Genomic DNA, 22,307 nt, shown 5'->3' on the forward strand with positions numbered 1-22,307 from the left:
GCTCCCTCAGTACTGCCTCTTCGACAGTCCAGCGATCTCCAAGCACTGATCCTCTGGCAGTGCAGCATTCCCTCAGAGCTGAGTAACCGGGGGTACTCTCTGTTTGAGATTTTGTGGCTGGAACCCCTGAGTGTTGTGGGACCACTTTAGGAGCTGAACCACCCTAAGAGCTATAAGTGAGGATCACTAGAGGAAGTGATGCCATGCCACACATGACCAGGATTTATGGGTGTAGCCCGGCGGAGTGACATGTGTTTAGATGCAGCTCGTGCAGTAGCTGTTTGTATATATATGTTCTGGTTGATTTATAATAAAACCCACATTTTCTCTGGGTATTACTTGGAGTCCAGCGAATCTTACGATAGTTTCCACACCAAAAGAACAAATAATATTACACTGAGCCATCTGCTAACATGGGGAATAGGCAAGAGCTAGACCACATCCGTCAGAGCAGGCACCAAGCTCAGGCACCATAGCTGCTGGATCCTGTGCAGAGTATGTCCATGCTCCCTCATCCCTGGTCCAGTCTCCCCACCAAAGCCCCTCAGCTGCACTTGTTCTGAGGTGAACGCCATTTCCCTAACCCGTACCATCTGACTCAGAGACAGAGAGAGAGGGATCACAGTGACCAGGCTGGGGGCACGGACGGAAGGCAGACATAATGGGCTGGATTTAGTTCTCGCCCAGGCCTCAGGGTCCGTGGCGTAGAGACCTGAAGATGACTCCGGGAGAGGGTACAAGGCACCCTGATTCCCGGAGGGCCCAGCCCCATGTTGCCGGCGGCAACAAGGCCTTGTGGCGCAGCCCCCCGCCGCCTGGCGACAGGACCACCATTTAAATGCATTAAAATTAATGAATTAATTAAGTTACGTTCCCGCGGTCTGTCCTGGCGGTGACCTTTGTGCCGCTGGGCAGCACTCCCACGCCTTCAGATCCTCCTCTGGGGAAACGAGGTGTCACACTGGTGGGGAGGGGGGGAAGGAGGTAAGCTTCTCAGTGTGTGGGAGGAGGGGCATGGGAAGTGAGGTCAAAGTTACTTCATTGGTGTAGGGAATGGTGGGAAGGGTTTTAGGTTAAAGTTTATGCAGTTTGCGAGGGGGAAGGTCAGGTGACGGTTTTGGGGGTAGAGGGCAAGTATTAATTTGATAGCTGTTGGAGGGGACTGCATCTTTAAACAGCCAATAGCTGATGTCATTGCTGGGGACGGACAGCCCATCCCCTCCATGTGAACTGGGTGGGGGGATATGGGGCGGGGCAGCCCACCCTGGCAATTCCAATGAGCCGCCGCAGGGCTCTGGTCCCTGGCGTAGCGGAGAGGCTTCGCGCACTGACACTACCTTCAGCACCGGGGAGCTGGCACCGGACTACCTGCAGACAGCCAGTAGTCAGGCTACACCAACAGCAGCAGTCGCCGGGGCACGCAGATAGTCCTACCCGCCCCGGCCGGGACACAGTTGGAGATTCCCCCGGTGCTGCACACCCGGGGACATCGCAGAGGCGCGGGGAGGAAGTGTGGGCCCGCGGACTGGTTACAGGCCCTGGATCGGCAGAGCCCCGAACTGGAGATTCCCGGAGTCAGCGACTCGCATCGACATCAGCATCAACAACGGTTTCTTCCCTGAGGTAAAATCCGAAAGCGCGATTAAAGATCCGAGAGCGGCCATCTTTGGGAGGGGCTGCGAGGTCGCAGTCCTGCTGGTAAGGTCAAAGGTCGGGCTTTGGTGTATGTCGGGCTTCTGTGAGGAGGGTGAGTATTGACCAGGTAAGGCTTAGTTTTTTTAAATTACTAATTTCTGTCTTTCTTTCTTTCTTTTAAGCCAGAAGTAACGCGGGGGGGGGGGGGGGGTGGAAATCACAGTCAGTGGGGTAGTATATTCCTCCTGTGAAATGTGGGCAATCAGGGAGAAGTCAAAGGTCCCTGATGACTACGTTTGTAGGAAGTGTGTCCAGCTTCAGCTCCTTTCAGATCGCATGGATCGGCAGTTGGACTCACTGAGGACCATACAGGAGTCAGGAAGTATCATAGATAGGAATATCAGGGAGGTGGTCACACCGCAGGTTCAGCCAGGAGGGGCAGGCAGGTTGTGCAGGAGTCCCCTGTGGCGATTCCCCTCAATAACAAGTATGCCGTTTTGGATACTGTTGCGGGTTGGGGGGGGAGCGGTGGTGGCCTCTCAGGGGAAAGCAGCAGCAGCAGCAGCAACAGCCGGGTCAATGGCACTACGACTGGCTCTGTTGTACAGCAGGGAAGGTCAAAGTATCGGCGATCGGTAGTGATGGGGGACTCCACAGTCAGGGGCACAGAGAGGCGTTTCTGTGGCCGCGAGCGAGATTCCAGGATGGTGTGTTGTCTCGCTGGTGCCAGGGTCAAGGATGTCTCCGAGCGGTACAGGGCATTCTGAAAGGGGAGGGTGAGCTGCCAGAGGAGGTGGTGGAGGCAGGAACAGTAGCGACATTTAAGAGGCATCTGGACAGGTACCAGAATGAGCAAGGCATAGAGGGATATGGAATTAATGCAGGCAGGTGGGATTAGTATAGATAGGCATTATGGTCGGCATGGACGCGGTGAGCCGAAGGGCCTGTTTCTATGCTGTACGACTCTATGACTCTAAGATTGCGGTGGCTCCGTGACATGTATCCAGCGTGGGCGGGCTGCCGTTTGTCCAGATTCAGCCCAATAAATGAAGTAAAAGTTCAATTGACACAAAGAGATTTCTAGCATCTGTAGCAAAGAACAAAGAACAGTACAGCACAGAAACAGGCCATTCGGCCCTCCAAGCCTGCGCCGATCTTGATGCCTGTCTAAACTAAAACCTTCTGCACTTCCGGGGTCCATATCCCTCTATTCCCTTCCTATTCATGTATTTGTCAAGATGCCTCTTAAACGTCGCTATCGTACCTGCTTCCACCAGCTCCCCCGGCAGCAAGTTCCAGGCACTCACCACCCTCTGTGTAAAAAACTTGCCTCGCACATCCCCTCTAAACTTTGCCCCTCGCACCTTAAACCTATGTCCCCTAGCAACTGACTCTTCCACCCTGGGAAAAAGCTTCTGACTATCCACTCTGTCCATGCCGCTCATAACTTTGTAAACCTCTATCATGTCGCCCCTCCACCTCCGTCGTTCCAGTGAAAACAATCTGAGTTTATCCCACCTCTCCTCATAGCTAATACCCTCCAGACCAGGCAACTTTTTGGATTGTGTGAGAATAATGTTTTTTTTTTATTGATTCAGAGCAGTTTTGAGGAACTGAGAATTGCACCAGTCGAGGTGGAGAAGGGTCTTTGACTACTGTTTCCCCTCCTGGCCTGAAGGGGGGCACTCTGACTCTACACCAGCCCACTCCCCCCACCCCCGAGCTGAGATCTTCTCCCTCCCCACGTTCCCCCAACACTTGGGGTAATTTCAGATCTCCAGTGATTCCTGTAATTCAGTTGATGAATTCTGGGGATAAATATTCCATTCATGGACTGGAATCACTGGGACACACCTTTGGACTGTTCTCAGTTGTTTTGTTTATGAATTAATTGAATAATTGATGTAACCGGATATTTAAGCACACCCTTGAACTGCTCTCTGAACTTGGACTGAGTCACCACATAAATTATCGTGTTTGTGCAGCAACTTAAAAACTGCAACATCAACCCGACTTGTTCAAATATATATTCAGAATTGTTATAATCCTTCGGATCTGTTCCTGTAATGCTATAATATAAAAATTCCATAACAGTCACCGACCACAGAAGTATGAAGCTGCCGGAAACAGTGAAGAGTAAAATCACAGACTTCCTTCTGCTCTCCATCTCTGGGTCACTGCGATTCTCTCCCTCTCTCTGACCCCTCAGTCCCTTACGGACTCGACTGGCCACTAAAATGTGTCTGACTGTCAGAGCGTTGAGCAGCAGAATTAAAGGGAATGGGAGCAATGGGGTTAAAACCATATCTAACCAGTCAAATCCCATCCACCCGGGCTCAGTATAATAGCTTGGCTTATCACGACAGCCCCATGGTACATTGTCGATTATCTCTCCAGGTTCAAATGTAAAGTAAAAGGGGATGTTTTTTGAACAGAGCAGAATGCAGGTTGTTGCAAGAACCACAGCCGCAGTTTTCTCGGTGCAATACTTAGTTTTCAGCTTCTGGCAACAAATGGCCACAAATCGATCAAAGGAGAAAGTGACGGTGAACCAGACAGAACAGTCTGTGGCTGCACGATGTAGGACATAGTTAACACGACACACAAAGGTGATGCTCAGTAAAGATCCCGGGAAATAATAATGACTGATCCGAAACACAAAAACCTCAGTGACAATGACCATGAGATCTGCCGTTGCCATGGCCACCAGGTAGTGAGTGATGCAAGTGGAGAGTCCGCACTTCCGCCGGGACAGGATCACAATCGCCAGGAAATTAACTGGAAGAGAGAGAAGGGAAAAGAGACTGGAAATTACTGATCAAACATTCTCCGTGTCTGACCCAGACAGAAAGGGCAGGATTTTAGCACCAAAAACAGGTGGGTTGGAGCTGGGTCAGAGGTTAAAATTTAAAAGCCTCAACCCTGACCCCAGCCCACCTCCAACCCGCCCACTTCCGGGTTTAATGGAGTCGGGACAGGGGGCAGGTCAGACAACTGCTCCCAGGGGGCAGTTTGTTAATTTAAATATTGTGCTGAGACTGGAAGTCTGTGATTTAATCTGTTATCAGGTTTAACTTTGGCTGACTCGGTTTCTCCGACAAACCACACAAAGAAACCTGGGATTGGCGACAGGAACCCCTCTCCCAGAATGGGACACTCTCCCCTGTATCAGAACACCCCAGGATCGGACCCCTCCTCAAGGATCAGACCCCACCGAGATCAGACCCCCTGGGATCGGATTTCCTGGAATAGGAATCCTCCCCAAACCCAGGAGTTGGGGATCGGACATCTCTGGGATCAGACTGCCCGCCATATCCCGGGGTCATGGTTTTGTGCTGCACTGGTCCTGAGGCCTACTCCAGAGACCCCCTCCCCGACAGGAAGCCAAGTCTGTCAATAAGACGGATGTCAGGGGAACGTGCCCGTGCAAGGCTTTTGTGAGACCACACCTAGAATAATGTGCCCAGTTTTGGGGCTGAATTTAGTGAGCCCACCGCCAGTCGCCGTTCCTGATTGGCACATGGGTGGCCACCCCGCTACGATCATGTGACAGGGGCAGGGGGCCAGATGCTGAATACAGAGTCTAATGGCCCCGTAACAGGTTCTGGTGAAATATTATAAAGGCCTACCAGTACTGCATTCATTCCTGCCTGGTTTAAAAGATTGTCCTCCAGAGTGTGTCAGCTGCCCCAGGACCCCTTCTGCTGTCTGATTGGCAAGGAGTTGATGGGTGGGCCCACAATGCAGCAGCATCTCCCTCGAGAATCTCCTCCAGGCTGCAAAGGAAAGGTGCAGGTCCTCTTCCCCAGCGATGGCAGGATGAGGGCCTTCTACCCAACCAAGCAAGCCTGGCCGGAGGTCGCAGAGGAGGTCAGCAGCCGCGGGGTCAACCCCCCTGAACAAGATGGAGAATGATCTCCTGCATTCTGGCAAAATGATTGTTCCTTATGTCACATGAAGGAGGAAGCGGGACATAGGGAGGGAGGTACCACAGAAGGGGGTTAAGCATCACTTCATCCTTACAGACAGCCTGGTAGATGCAGGAAGGATGTTCTGGATGATGGTAAAGTCCAGAACCAGAGGTCATAGTCTAAGGATGCGGGTAAACCTTTCAGGATGAAGATGAGGAGAAATTTCTTCACCCAGAGAGTGGTGAGACTGTGGAATTCACTACCACAGAAAGCAGTTGAGACCAAAACATTGTATGTTTTCAAGAACAGATGCATGACTGCATTTTGACCACAGGCCACCCTCTTTCACAGCTCACCCCCATTAACTCTTACCTGAGTAACATAGAAAATAGGAGCAGGAGTAGGCCATTCGGCCCTTCGAGCCTGTTCCGCCATTCATTATGATCATGGCTGATCATCCAACTCAGTAACGTGTTCCCGCTTTTGCCCCATATCCTTTGATCCCTTTCGCTCGAACAGCTATATCTAACTCCTCTTGAAAACATACAATATTTTGCCCTCAACTGCTTTCTGTGGCAGTGAATTCCACAGGCTCACTACTCTCTGGGTGAAGAAATTTCTCCTCATCTCAGTCCTGAAAGGTTTACCCCGTATCCTTAGACTATGACCCCTGGTTCTGGACTCCCCCACTGTCGGGAACATCCTTCCTGCATCTACCCTGTCAAGTCCTGTTAGAATTTTATAGTTTTCGATGGGATCCCCCATCACTCTTCTGAACTCCGATGAATATAATCCTAACCGACTCAATCTCTCTTCATATGCCAGTCCCGCCATCCCGGGAATCAGTCTGGTAAACTTTCACTGCATTCCCTCGATAGCAAAAACATCCTTCCTCAGAAAAGGAGACCAAAACTGCACACAGTATTCCAGGCCCTGTATAATTGCAGCAAGGCCAACATACCATTTGCCTTTTTTACTGCCTGTTGCACCTGCATGCTTACCTTCAGCGACTGGTGTACGAGAACACCCAGGTCTCATTGCATATTCCCGTCTCTCAGTTTATAGCCGTTCAGATAATAATCTGCCTTCCTGTTTTTGCTACCAAAGTGGATAACCTCACATTTATCCACATTATACTGCATCTGCCATGCATTACCACTCAACGTTCCAAATCACCCTGAAGCCTCTCTGCAGCCTCCTCACATCTCACCCGCCCACCCAGTTTTGTGTCATCTGCAAATTTGGAGATATTACATAGAACATAGAACATTACAGCGCAGTACCGGCCCTTCGGCCCTCGATGTGCGCAGACCTGTGAAACCATCTGACCTACACTATTCCATTTTCATCCATATGTCTATCCAATGACCACTTAAATGCCCTTAAAGTTGGCGAGTCTACTACTGTTGCAGGCAGGGCGTTCCACGCCCCTACTACTCTTCGTTCCCTACTACATTTAGTTCCCTCATCTGAATCATGAATCTATATTGTGAATAGCTGGGATCCTAGCACCGATCCCTGTGGTACCCCACTAGTCACTGACTGCCATTTGGAAAAAGACCCATTTATCCCTACTCTTTGTTTCCTGCCCGCCAACTAATTTTCTATCCATCGCAATACACTACCCCCAATCCCATGCGCTTTAATTTTAGACGCTAATCTCTTATGTGGGACTTTGTCGAAAGCCTTCTGAAAGTCCAAATAAACCACATCCACTGGCTCCCCCTCATCAGGGCGGCACAGTGGCGCAGTGGTTAGCACCGCAGCCTCACAGCTCCAGCGACCCGGGTTCAATTCTGGGTACTGCCTGTATGGAGTTTGCAAGTTCTCCCTGTGTCTGCGTGGGTTTCCTCCGGGTGCTCCGGTTTCCTCCCACATGCCAAAGACTTGCAGGTTGATAGGTTAATTGGCCATTAGCAATTGCCCCTCGTATAGGTAGGTGGTAGGGAAAATATAGGGACAGGTGGGGATCTGGTAAGAATATGGAATTAGTGTAGGATTAGTATAAATGGGTGGTTGATGGTCGGCACAGACTCGGTGGGCTGAAGGGCCTGTTTCAGTGCTGTATCTCTAAAAAAAAAACTCTACTAGTTACATCCTCGAAGAATTCTCGCAGATTTGTCAAGCATGACTTCCCTTCCGTAAATCATGCTAACTCTGTCCGATTCTACCACTGTTTTCTCAGTGCTCTGCTATAAAATCTTTGATAATGGACTCTAGAATTTTCCCCACTACTGACGTCAGGCTGACTGGTCTATAATTCCCTGTTTTCTCTCTACTTCCCTTTTTAAATAGTGGGGTTACATTAGCTACCCTCCAATCTGTAGGAACTGTTCCAGAGTCGATAGAATCTTGGAAGATGACCACCAATGCATCCATTATTTCTAGGGCCACTTCCTTAAGTACTCTGGGATGCAGACCATCAGGCCCTGGGGATTTATCGGCCTTCAATTCCATCAATTTGCCCAACGCCATTTCTCTACTAATACTGATTTCCTTCAGTTCCTCTCTCTCACTAAGCCCTGTGTTCCCCAACATTTCTGCTATGATATTTGTGTCCTCCGTCGTGAAGACAGAACCAAAGTATTATTTAGTTGGTCAGCCATTTCTTTATTCCCCATAATAAATTCCTCTGTTTCTGACTGTAAGTGACCTACATTTGTCTTCACCAATCTTTTTCTCTTCACGTACCTATAGAAACTTTTACAGTCAGTTTTTATGTTTCCCGCAAGCTTGCTCTCGTACTCTGTTTCCTCCTTCTTAATCAATCCCTTGGTCTTTCTTTGCTGAATTCTAAACTGCTACCAATCCTCAGGTCTGTTGTTTTTCCTGGCAAATTTATATGCCTCTTCCTTAGATCTAATGGTATCTCCAATTTCCCTTGTAAGCCATGGTTTGGCTACCTTTCCCGTTTTACTTTTGCGCCAGACAGGGATAAACAATTGTTGCAGTTCATCCATGTGCTCTTTGAATGTTTGCCATTGCCTATCCACCGTCATCCCTTTAAGTAACGTTTCCCAATCTGTCATGGCCAACCCGCACCTCATACCTTTGTAGTTTCCTTTACTAAGATTCAGGACCCTAGTCTCAGAATCAACTACATATTCTATCATATTATGGTTGCTCGTCCCCAAGGGGTCTCGCACCACTAGATTGTCAATTATTCCTCTCTCATTACACAATACCCAATCTAGAATGGCTTGTTCTCTGGTTGGTTCCTCAACGTATTGGTCCAGAAAACCATCCCATATACACTCCAAGAATTCCTCCAATATGGTATTGTGACTAATTTGATTTGCCCAATCTATATGCAGATTAAAGTCACCCATAATTACAGATGTTCCTTTATCGCATGCAGCTCTAATTTCCTGTTTAATGCCATTCCCAACACCACCACTGCAGTTTGCGGGGGGGGTGGTCTATGTACAACGCCCACTAATGTTTTTTGCCCCTTAGTTTTTCTCAGCTCTGCCCATACAGATTCCACATCATCAGAGCTAATATCCTTCCTGACTATTGCATTAATTTCCTTTTTAACCAGCAATGCAACTCCACCACCTTTTGCTTTTTGTCTGTCCTTCCTAAATACTGAATATCCCTGGATGTTCATTTCCCATCCCTTGTCACCTTGCAGCCATGTTTCCATAATCCCAACTATATCATACCCGTTTACATCTATTTGCGTGATTAATTCATCCATTTTATTGCGAAGGCACAAAGCCTTAAGGCTGTTTTTTTTTAACATTACTTGTCCCCTTTCCACTGTTTTTCACTGTGGCCCTGTTTGATTCTGGCCCTTGATTTCTCTGCCTATCACTTTTCTTATTCCCCTTACTGTCTTTTGTTCTTGTCTTTGATCCCCCCTCCTCTGACTCCTTGCAAAGGTTCCCATCCCCCGACCATTTTAGTTTAAACCCTCCCAACCACTCTTTCAAATACTCCCCCGAGGACATCAGTCCCGGTCCTGCCCAGGTGTAACCCATCCAGTTTGTACTGGTCTCACCTCCCCCAGAACCGGTCCCAATGTCCTAGGAATCTAAAACCCTCCCCCTCACACCATCTCTTCAGCCATGTATTCATCCGCTATATCTTGCTATTTCTACACTGACTGGCACGTGGCACTGGTAGTAATCCTGAGATCACTACCATTGAGTTCCTACTTTTCAACTTACTTCCTAGTTCCCTATATTCTGCTTTTAGGACCTCATCCTTTTTTTTTAACCCATGTCGTTTGTACCAATGTGTACCACGACCACTGGCTGTTCACCCTCCCCTTTCAGAATGTCCTGTAACCGCTCTGAGACATCCTTGACCCTAACACCAGGAAGATAACATATCATCCTGGAGCCTCTTTCATGGCCACATAAACGCCTGTCTATTCCCCTTACAATTGAATCCCCCATAACTATTGCATTCCCACACTTTTTACTCCTCCCCTGTGCAGCAGAGCCAACCGTGGTGCAACGAATTGGGCTGTTGCTGCTTTCCCCTGAGAGGCCATTCCCCCCAACAGTATCCAAAGCAGAAACAAAAACAAGAAATGCTGGATTCACTCAGCAGGTCTGGCAGCATCTGTGGAAAGAGAAGCAGAGTTAACGTTTCGGGTCAGTGACCCTTCTTCGGAACTGACAAATATTAGAAAAGTCACAGATTATAAACAAGTGAGGTGGGGGTTGGGCAAGAGATAACAAAGGAGAAGGTGCAGATTGGACCAGGCCACATAGCTGACCAAAAGGTCACGGAGCAAAGGCAAACAATATGTTAATGGTGTGTTGAAAGACAAAGCATTAGTACAGATTAGGTGTGAATATACTGAATATTGAACATCAGCAAGTGCAAACCTGAAGTATCCAAAGCAGTATACCTGTTTTGCAGGGGAATAGCCACAGGAGATTCCTGCACTGTCTGCCTAGTCCTCTTGCTCTGTCTGGTGGTCACCCATTCCCTTCCTGCCTGTGAGATCTGAGCGTGCGGTGTGACCACCTCTCCATACGTGCTATCCACGATACTCTCCGCCTCGTGGATGCTCCACAGTGTCCCCAGCTGCCGCTCCAGCTCCGAAACCCGGGCTTCCAGGAGCTGCAGCTGGACACACTTCCTGCACACATGCTGGTCCCGGGCACTGGAAATGTTCCCGGCTTCCGACATGGAGCATGAGGAGCACACCTTGGCATGACTTAACCCTTTAAATTAAATTAAACCTTCTGGAAGATCTTAATGTCCAATTCTCTCAATTATTCTAGGGCCCGTCTTTCCTGGTCCTCATTACCACAGAACTCCCTAAAAAAAACACTACTTACTATATTTGAAATAAACTTTAAACTTTTAAACTTTTCTTACCTGAGATTGTTACCCAGCTATTTAGAGATATTCCCTAACAGCAGTGACACACCACCCAATCACCTTGCAGCTCTCCTGTGACGCCACTGATGGCTTTTTTTTCCCAAAACTCTTGTGCACTGGAAGAGGTCCGACTGCACTTGGCATTCTCCCCACAGGTCCGACTGCTCTCCGCTCCACTCCTGAAGGTGAGAGACTGGGCCTCGATCCTTGGGTTCGATTTATAGTCTTCACTCTCAGTATTCTCCCCACAGGTCCGACTGCTCTCCGCTCTGCTCCTGAAGGCAAGAGATTGGGCCTCGATCCTCGGGTTCGATTTATAGTCTTCACTCTCGGTGTTCTCCCCACAGGTCTGACTGCTCTCCGCCCCGCTCCTGAAGGTGAGAGACTGGGCCTCGATCCTTGTCACCGGAGCGGCGGCAGGTGGAACTGGGAGGAACCGCATCCTGAGTGGGACCTGAAAAGCAGAGAGTGGGGCTCAAGGACCTTACTCACCTAAAGGCAGGAGCAGCGGCTGGCTCTCGCTCTCTGTGGCAGCATGCGCTTAGATTCAAAAGAGGAGAAAAAGACTTACAGTGACATCACAGGAAATGTGTGCAGGAAGTGTATCCATCTGCAGCTACTGGCTAGCCGCATTATGGAGCTGGAGCTGCGGGTGGATTCACTGTGGAGCATCCGTGATGCTGAGGACATCGTGGATAGCACGTTTAGCGAGGTGGTCACACCGCAGGTAATGGATACACAGGCAGAAAAGGGATGGGTGACCACCAGATGGAGTAATAGGTGCAGGCAGGTAGTGCAGGAGTCCCCTGTGGCTATCCCCCTCTCAAACAGATATACCGATTTGGATACTGTTGGGACGGGGGGGGGGGGGGGGGGGGGGTGGAGGATGGCCTCCTAGGGGAAAGCAGAAACAGCCAAGTTCGTAACACCACGGATGGATCTGCTACACAGCAGGGGAGAAAAGACTGAGAGAGCCATAGTGATAGGAGATTCAATTGTAAGGGGAGCAGACAGCCATTTTTTTTCTTTTGCAGCGGCGACAGGGAGAGCGAGGTGGCAGCTGGGTAAGTAAGTCCCATATATTTGGGCAGCGGCTGAACCCGAGACACTACACCTGTCGTGTCTCCCACCTGCCCTCCTCCTCTAACCAAAAGAAAAAGGACTCGGTGGTGTGCAGATAAGGTAAGGCTTTTTCTATTTTTTTTTCTGTTTGATTGGTAAAAACTTTTCGTTCCTTTTTCATTTATCTAAATTGAGACTAAGTTAAGCTTAAGATTGAAAACGGCAGGAGATCTCAGACAACAAAAACAAGAAATGCTGGAATCACTCAGCAGGTCTGGAAGCATCTGTGGAAAGAGAAGCAGAGTTAACGTTTCGGGTCAGTCACCCTTCTTCGGAACTGACAAATATTAGAAAAGTCACAGATTATAAGCAAGTGAGGTGGGGGTGGGGCATGAGATAACAAAGGAGAAGGTGCAGATTGGACCAGGTCACATAGCTGACCAAAAGGTCACGGAGCAAAGGCAAACAATATGTTCATGGTGTGTTGAAAGACAAAGCATTAGTGCAGATTAGGTATCAATACACTGAATATTAAACAGCAGCAAGTGCAAACCTGAAAAAAAAACCTGAAAAACACAGTGGGTAAGCAAACTGAACAAACTAAGATGAAATGAAATAAATGCAAAAAAAGATTGTAAAAAATGTAAAAAAGAATGTAAAAAAAAAGGAAGAAAAAATAACTAAAAATGAAAGTAAAATGGGGGGCTGTCATGCTCTGAAATTATTGAACTCAATGTTCAGTCCGGCAGGCTGTAGTGTGCCTAATCGGTAGATGAGATGCTGTTCCTCGAGCTTGCGTTGATGTTCACTGGAACACTGCAGCAATCCCAGGACAGAGATGTGAGCATGAGAGCAGGGGGGAGTGTTGAAATGGCAAGTAACCGGAAGCTCAGGGTCCTGCTTGCGGACTGAGCGGAGATGTTCCGCAAAGCGGTCACCCAGTCTGCGCTTGGTCTCCCCAATGTAGAGGAGACCATACTGTGAGCAGCGAATACAGTATACTACATTGAAAGAAGTACAAGTAAATCGCTGCTTCACCTGAAAGGAGTGTTTGGGGCCTGGGATAGTGAGGAGAGAGGAGGTAAATGGGCAGGTATTACACCTCCTGCGATTGCAGGGGAAGGTGCCCTGGGACGGGGACGAGGTGGTGGGGGTAATGGAGGAGTGGACCAGGGTGTCGCGGAGGGAACGATCCCTTCGGAATGCTGACAGGGGAAGGGAGGGGAAGATGCGACTGGTAGTGTCATCACGCTGGAGGTGGCGAAAATGGCGGAGGATGATCCTTTGGATATAGAGGCTGGTGGGATGAAAAGTGAGGACAAGGGGAACCCTGTCACGGTTCTGGGAGGGAGGGGAAGGGGTGTGGGTAGAGGTGCGGGGAATGGGTCGGACACGGTTGAGGGCCCTGTCAACCACAGTGGGGGGAAATCCTCGGTTGAGGAAAAAGGAGGTCATATCAGAAGCACCGTCATGGAAGGTAGCATCATCAGACCAGATGCGTCGGAGACGGAGAAACTGGGAGAATGGAATGGAGTCCTTACAGGAGGTAGGGTGTGAAGAACTGTAGTCGAGGTAGCTGTGGGAGTCGGTGGGCTTATAATGGATATTGGGAGACAATCTATCCCCAGAGACAGAGAAGTCGAGGAAGGGAAGGGAAGTGTCAGAGATGGACCATGTAAAGGTGAGAGAAGGGTGGAAATTGGAAGCAACAGGAGATCTCAGACCCGTGTTATGCTCCTCTTGCTCAATGTGGGAGCTCAGGGACACGGCTGATGCCCCTGACTCCTTCACGTGCTCTAAGTGTGTCCAGCTGCAGCTCTTGTTAGACCGCATGACGACTCTGGAGCTGCGGATGGACTCACTTTGGAGCATCCGCGATGCTGAGGAGGTCGTGGATAGCACGTTTAGCGAATTGGTCATACCGCAGATTAGGATTGCTGAAGGAGAAAGGAAATGGGTGACCAAAAGGCAGAGAAACAGCAGGAAGGCAGCGCAGGTGTCCCCTGCGGTCATCTCCCTCCAAAACAGGTAAAACGTTTTGGATACTGTTGGGGGAGATGGCTCGCCAGGGAAAGGCAGCAGTAGCCAGGTTCATGGCACCGTGGCTGGATCTGCTGTTCAGAAGGGCTGGAAAAAGAGTGGATGGGCGATAGTCACAGGGGATTCGATTGTAAGGGGAGTAGATCGGCGTTTCTGTGGTCAAAAACGAGACTCCCGAATGGTATGCTGCCTCCCAGGTGCACGGGTCAGGGATGTCTCAGATCGGCTGCAGAACATTCTGAAGGGGGATTGTGAACAGCCAGTTGTCCTTGTGCACATAGGCACCAATGATATAGGTAAAAAATGGGATGAGGTCCTACAAGCAGAATTTAGGCAATTAGGAGCCAAGTTAAAAAGTAGGACCTCAGAGGTAGTAATCTCAGGATTGCTACCAGTGCCACGTGATAGTCAGAGTAAAAATGAAAGAATAGTCAGGATGAATGCGTGTCTTGAGAGATGGTGCAGGAGGGAGGGGTTCAGATTTTTGGGACATTGGAACCGGTTCTGGGGGAGGTGGGACTATTACAAATTGGACAGTCTACACCTGGGCCGGACTGGAACCAATGTCCTTGGGGGTGCTTTTGCTAACGCTGTTGGGGAGGGTTTAAACTAATGGGCAGGGGGATGGGAACCAAATGAGGAGGTCAGTGGACAGTAAGGAGGTCGTAACTAAAGCCCGTAAGAAACTAGATAATGAAGTCAGCGTGACTAAGGGGAAGAGTAGGCAGGGAGAAGATGATGAAAGCAAAGGGACTGGTGGTCTGAGGTGTATTTGTTTTAATGCAAGAAGTGTAGTAGGTAAGGCAGATGAACTTAGGGCTTGGATTAGTACCTGGGAGTATGATGTTATTGCTATTACTGAGACTTGGTTGAGGGAAGGGCATGATTGGCAACAAAATATCCCAGGATATCGATGCTTCAGGCGGGATAGAGAGGGAGGTAAAATGGGTGGAGGAGTTGCATTACTGGTCAAAGAGGATATCACAGCTGTGCTGAAGGAGGGCACTATGGAGGACTCGAGCAGTGAGGCAATATGGGCAGAACTCAGAAATAGGAAGGGTGCGGTAACAATGTTGGGGCTGTACTACAGGCCTCCCAACAGCGAGCGTGAGATAGAGGTACAAATATGTAAACAGATTATGGAAAGATGTGGGAGCAACAGGGTGGTGGTGATAGGAGATTTTAATTTTCCCAACATTGACTGGGATTCACTTAGTGTCAGAGGTCAAGATGGAGCAGAATTTGTAAAGAGCATCCAGGAGGGTTTTCTAGAGCAGTATGTAAATAGTCCAACTCGGGAAGGGGCCATACTGGACCTGGTGCTGGGGAATGAGCCCGGCCAGGTGGTTGAAGTTTCAGTAGGGGACTACTTTGGGAATAGTGATCAGAATTCCGTAAGTTTTAGAATACTCATGGACAAAGACGAGAGTGGTCCTAAAGGAAGAGTGCTAAATTGGGGGAAGGCCAACTATACCAAAATTCGGCAGGAGCTGGGGAATGTAGATTGGGAGCAGCAGTTTGAAGATAAATCCACATTTGATATGTGGGAGGCTTTTAAAGAGAGGTTGATTAGCGTGCAGGAGACACATGTTCCTGTGAAAATGAGGGACAGAAATGGCAAGATTAGGGAACCATGGATGCCAGGTGAAATTGTGAAACTAGCTAAGAGGAAAAAGGAAGCATACATAAGGTCCAGGCGGCTGAAGAAAGACGAAGCTTTGGAAGAATATCGGGAATGGAGGACAAATCTGAAACGAGGAATTAAGAGGGCTAAAAGGGGTCATGAAATATCTTTAGCAAACAGGGTTAAGGAAAATCCCAAAGCCTTTTATTCATATATAAGGAGCAAGAGGGTAACTAGAGAAACGATTGGCCCACTCAAGGACAAAGGAGGAAAATTATGCGTGGAGTCAGAGAAAATGGGTGAGATTCTAAACGAATACTATGCATCGGTATTCACCGAGGAGAGGGACATGACGGATGTTGAGGTTAGGAATAGATGTTTGATTACTCCAGGAAGTGTTGGGTATTCTAAAAGGCATTAAGGTGGACAAGTCCCCAGGTCCGGATGGGATCTATCCCAGGTTACTGAGGGAAGCGAGAGAGGAAATAGCTGGGCCCTTAACAGATATCTTTGCAACATCCTTAAACATGGGTGAGGTCCCGGAGGACTGGAGAATTGCTAATGTTGTCCCCTTGTTTAAGAAGGGTAGCAGGGATAATCCAGGTAATTATAGAGCAGTGAGCCTGACGTCAGTGGTAGGGAAGCTGCTGGAGAAGATACTGAGGGATAGGATCTATTCCCATTTGGAAGAAAGTGGGCTTATCAGTGATAGGCAACATGGTTTTGTGCAGGGAAGGTCATGTCTTACCAACTTAATAGAATTCTTTGAGGAAGTGACAAAGTTGATTGATGAGGGAAGGGCTGTAGATGTCATATATATGGACTTCAGTAAGGCGTTTGATAAGGTTCCCCATGGTAGGCTGATGGAGGAAGTGAAGTCGCATGGGGTCCAAGGTGTACTAGCTAGATGGATAAAGAACTGGCTGGGCAACAGGAGACAGAGAGTAGCAGTGGAACGGAGTTTCTCAAAATGGAGACGTGTGACCAGTGGTGTTCCACAGGGATCCGTGCTGGGACCACTGTTGTTTGTGATATACATAAATGATTTGGAGGAAAGTATAGGTGGACTGATTAGCAAGTTTGCAGACGACACTAAGATTGGTGGAGTAGCAGATAGTGAAGGGGACTGTCAGAGAATACAGCAGAATATAGATAGATTAGAGAGTTGGGCAGAGAAATGGCAGATGGAGTTCAATCAGGGCAAATGCGAGGTGATGCATTTTGGAAGATCCAATTCAAGAGTGAACTATACAGTAAATGGAAAAGTCCTGGGGAAAATTGATGTCCAGAGAGATTTGGGTGTTCAGGTCCACTGTTCCCTGAAGGTGGCAACGCAGGTAAATAGAGTGGTCAAGAAGGCATACGGCATGCTTTCCTTCATCGGACGGGGCATTGAGTACAAGAGTTGGCAGGTCATGTTACAGTTGTATAGGACTTTGGTTCGGCCACATTTGGAATACTGCGTACAGTTCTGGTCGCCACATTATCAAAAGGATGTGGATGCTTTGGAGAGGGTGCAGAGGAGGTTCACCAGGATGTTGCCTGGTATGGAGGGCGCTAGCTATGAAGAGAGGTTGAGTAGATTAGGATTATTTTCATTAGAAAGACGGAGGTTGAGGGGGGACCTGATTGAGGTGTACAAAATCATGAGAGGTATAGACAGGGTGGACAGCAAGAGGCTTTTTCCCAGAGTTGGGGTTTCAATTACTAGAGGACACGAGTTCAAAGTGAAAGGGGAAATGTTTAGGGGGGATATGCGTGGAAAGTTCTTTACGCAGAGGGTGGTGGGCGCCTGGAACGCGTTGCCAGCGGAGGTGGTAGACGCGGGCACGATGGAGTCTTTTAAGATGTATCTAGACAGATACATGAATGGGCAGGAAGAAAAGAGATACAGAACCTTAGAAAATAGGCGACATGTTTAGAGAGAGGATCTGGATCGGCGCAGGCTTGGAGGGCCGAAGGGCCTGTTCCTGTGCTGTAATTTTCTTTGTTCTTTGTTCTTTGTACTCCAGGATGGTATGTTGCCTTCCTGGTGCTAGGGTCAAGGATGTTTCAGAATGGCTGCAAGACATTCTGAAGGGGTAGGGTGAACAGCCAGTGGTCGTGGTACATGTCAGTACCAACGACATAGGTAGCAAAAAATATGAGGTCCAGCAAGACAAATTTAAGAAGTTAGGAGCAAAATTAAAAGGCTGGGCCTCAAAGGGAGTAATCTCAGGATTACTTCCTGTGCCACGTGTTAGTGAGTGCAGGAACAGAATAGACCAGATTAATGCGTGGCTGGAGAAATGGTGCAGGAGGGAGGTATTTAGATTCCTGGGACATCGGGACCGGTTCTGGGGAAGGTGGGACCTGTACAAGCGGGACAGGTTACACCCAGGCAGGACCAGAACCGATATCCTCTAGGGGGCATTTGCTGGTGCTGTTGGGGAGGATTTAAACTCGAATGGCAGGGGGATGGGAACCTGAGCGGGGAGATTGAGGAGGAGTAAACAAGGATAGAAACGAAAGACAGGAAAGAAAAAGGCAAAAGTCGAAGGCTTAGAAATCAAGGGCAAGAAACAAATAGGGCCATAGTTTGAAATAATGCTAAGATGACTAAGAATGTTAAAAATACAAGCCTAAAGACATTGTGTCAATGTGTGGAGTATCGCAATAAGGTAGGCAAATTAACCACGCAAATAGATGTAAATGGATACAATATAGTTGAGATTACAGAGACATGGCTGCAGGGTGACCAAGGATGGGAACTGAACATCCAAGGTTATTCAATATTTAGGAAGGACAGGCAAAAAGGGAAAGGAGGTGGAGTAGCATTGTTAGTAAAAGAGGAAATCAATACAATAGTGAGGAAGGATATTAGGTCAGAGAATCCTGTTGTGGAATCTGTATGGGTGGAGCTAAGAAACACCAATGGCCAGAAAACATTGGTGGGGGTTGTATATCGACCCCCAAACAGCAGTGGAGATGTAGAGGATGGCATTCAACAGGAAATTAGAGACGTATGCAATAAGGGTGCAACTGTAATTATGGGTGACTTTAATCTACATCTCGATTGAGAAGCCAAATTACTTAAAGGGCTGACAGTGGATAGGCAATGGCTAGCATTTAAAGAGCACATGGATGAATTACAACATTTGTTCATTCCTGTCTGGGGCAAAAATAAAGCAGGAAGGGTGGCTCAACTGTGGCTTACAAAAGAAATTAGGGCTATTATTAGATCCAGGAGGAGAAATATAAAATGGCCAGAACAAGCAGCAAACCTGAGGATTGGGAGCAGTTTGGAATTCAGCAAAGGAGGACAAAGGGATTGATTAAGAAGGGGAAAATAGAGTATGAGAGTAAGCTTACAGAGAACATAAAAACTGACTGTAAAAAGCTTCTATAGATATGTGAAGAGAAAAAGATTAGTGAAGACAAATGTGTGTCCCTTACAGTCAGAAACAGGGGAAATTATTATGGGGAACAAAGAAATGGCTGACCAATTAAATACATACTTTGGTTCTGTCTTCACAAAGGAGGACACAAATTACCTCCCAGAAAGGTTGGGGAACAGAGGATCTAGTGAGAAGGAGCAACTGTATGAAATCAGTATTAGTAGGGAAATGGTGTTGGGGAAATTGGTGGGATTGAAGGCCGATACAACCCCAGGGCCTGATAATCTCCATCCCAGAGTAGTAAGGCAGTGGCCTGAGAAATAGTGGATGCATTGCTGGTCACTTTGCAAAATTCTATAGACTCTGGAACAGTTCCAATGGATTGGAGGGTAGCTAATATCAACCCACTATTTAGAAAAGGAGGTAAAGAGAAAGCAGAGAATTATAGACCGGTTAGCCTGACATCAGTAGTGGGGAAAATGCTAGAGTCCATTATAAAAGATGGAACAGCAGAGCACTTGGAAAACAATGACAGGATCGGACAACATGGATTTATGAAAGGGAAATAATCATGCTTGACAAATCTACTAAAATTCTTTGAGGGTATAACTATTAGAATAGATAAGGGAGAACCAGTGGATGCGGTTTATTTGGACTTTCAGAAGGCTTTCGATAAGGTCCCACATGAAAGCTTAGCGTGCAAAATGAAAGCACATGGAATTGGGGGTAGTGTATTGCGATGGATAGAAAATTGGTTGGCAGGCACGAAACAAAGAGTAGGAATAAACGGGTCTTTTTCCAAGTGGCAGGCAGTAACTAGTGGGGTACTGCAGGGATCAGTGCTCGGACCCCAGCTATTCACAATATATATTAATGATATAGATGAGGGAATTCAATGTAATATATCCGAATTTGCAGACAACACAAAGCGGGGTGGGTGTGTGAGCTGTGAGGAGGATGCAGAGAGGCTTCAGGGTGAATTGGACAGGTTGAGTGAGTGGGCAAATACATGGCAGATGCAGTATAATGTAGATGAATGTGAGGTTATCCACTTTGGTGGCAAAAACAGAAAGGCAGGTTATTATTTGAATGGCGATAGTTTGGGAAAGGAGGAGGTGAAGTGAGACCTGGGTGTCCTTGTGAACCAGTCGCTGAAAGTAAGCATGCAGGTACAGCAGGCAGTTAAGAAGGCAAATGGTATGTTGGCCTTCACAGCGAGAGGATTCGAGTACAGGCGCAGGGATGTCTTGCTGCAATTATACAGGGCCTTGGTGAGACCACATCTGGAATACTGTGTGCAGTTTTGGTCTCCTTATCTGAGGAAGGATGTTCTTGCTATGGAGGGAGTGCAGCGAAGGTTCACCAAGCTGAATCCTGGGATGACAGAAATGACTTTCATTGCAGCAGCTTTTTCGGGAGCAGCGAGTGAGCAGCTGGGAAGGTCAGTTTGAAAGTAAATTTAATTTCCTTTTGTTTTTCGGCGGTGGCCAGGGGGCTGCTGGGTAAGTAAAACACTATATATTTGGGCGGTTTAAAATAACTTTCCTTTCATTGCAGCAGCTTTTTTCGGGAGCAGCGAGTGAGCAGCTGGGAAGGTCAGTTTGAAAGTAAATTTAATTTCCTTTTGTTTTTCGGCGGTGGCCAGGGGGCTGCTGGGTAAGTAAAACACTATATATTTGGGCGGTTTAAAATAACTTTCCTTTCATTGCAGCAGCTTTTTTCGGGAGCAGCGAGTGAGCAGCTGGGAAGGTCAGTTTGAAAGTAAATTTAATTTCCTTTTGTTTTTCGGCGGTGGCCAGGGGGCTGCTGGGTAAGTAAAACACTATATATTTGGGCGGTTCCCTGACTCCTTCACGTGCAGGAAGTGTGTCCAACTGCAGCTCTTGTTAGACCGCATGACGGCTCTCGAGCTGCGGATGGACTCACTTTGGAGCATGCGCGATGCTGAGGAGGTCGTGGATAGCACGTTTAGTGAATTGGTCACACCGCAGATTAGGATTGCTGAGGGAGAAAGGGAATGGGTGACCAAAAGGCAGAGAAAGAGCAGGAAGGCAGCGCAGGAGTCCCCTGCGGTCATCTCCCTCCAAAACAAGTATACCGTTTTGGATACTGTTGGGGGAGTTGGCTCACCAGGGGAAAGCAGCAGTAGCCAGGTCCATGGCACCGTGGCTGGCTCTGCTGTTCAGAAGGGCGGGAAAAAGAGTGGAAGGGCTATAGTCGTAGGGGATTCGATTGTAAGGGGAGTAGATAGGCGGTTCTGTGGTCGAAAACGAGGCTCCCGAATGGTATGTTGTCTCCCAGGTGCACGGGTCAGGGATGTCTCAGATCGGCTGCAGAACATTCTGAAGGGGGAGGGTGAACAGCCAGTTGTCATTGTGCACATAGGCACTAATGATATAGGTAAAAAACGGGATGAGGTCCTACAAGCAGAGTTTAGGGAGTTAGGAGCCAAGTTAAAAAGTAGGACCTCAGAGGTAGTAATCTCAGGATTACTACCAGTGCCACGTGATAGTCAGAGTAAAAATGAAAGAATAGTCAGGATGAATGCGTGGCTTGAGAGATGGTGCAGGAAGGAGGGGTTCAGATTTTTGGGACATTGGGACCGGTTCTGGGGGAGGTGGGACTATTACAAATTGGACGGTCTACACCTGGGCCGGACTGGAACCAATGTCCTTGGAGGTGCTTTTGCTAACGCTGTTGGGGTAATTATAGACCTGTGAGCCTGACGTCAGTGGTAGGGAAGCTGCTGGAGAAGATACTGAGGGATAGGATCTATTCCCATTTGGAAGAAAATGGGCTCATCAGTGATAGGCAACATGGTTTTGTGCAGGGAAGGTCATGTCTTACCAACTTAATAGAATTCTTTGAGGAAGTGACAAAGTTGATTGATGAGGGAAGGGCTGTCGATGTCATATATATGGACTTCAGTAAGGCGTTTGATAAGGTTCCCCATGGCAGGCTGATGGAGAAAGTGAAGGCGCTTGGGGTCCAAGGTGTACTAGCTAGATGGATAAAGAACTGGCTGGGCAACAGGAGACAGAGAGTAGCAGTAGAGGGGAGTTTCTCAAAATGGAGACGTGTGACCAGTGGTGTTCCACAGGGATCCGTGCTGGGACCACTGTTGTTTGTGATATACATTAATGATTTGGAGGAAAGTATAGGTGGACTGATTAGCAAGTTTGCAGACGACACTAAGATTGGTGGAGTAGCAGATAGTGAAGGGGACTGTCAGAGAATACAGCAGAATATAGATAGATTAGAGAGTTGGGCAGAGAAATGGCAGATGGAGTTCAATCAGGGCAAATGCGAGGTGAT

The sequence above is a fragment of the Heterodontus francisci genome, unplaced genomic scaffold, assembly GCF_036365525.1.
Source record: "Heterodontus francisci isolate sHetFra1 unplaced genomic scaffold, sHetFra1.hap1 HAP1_SCAFFOLD_96_1, whole genome shotgun sequence".
In the NCBI taxonomy this organism is placed as follows: domain Eukaryota; kingdom Metazoa; phylum Chordata; class Chondrichthyes; order Heterodontiformes; family Heterodontidae; genus Heterodontus; species Heterodontus francisci.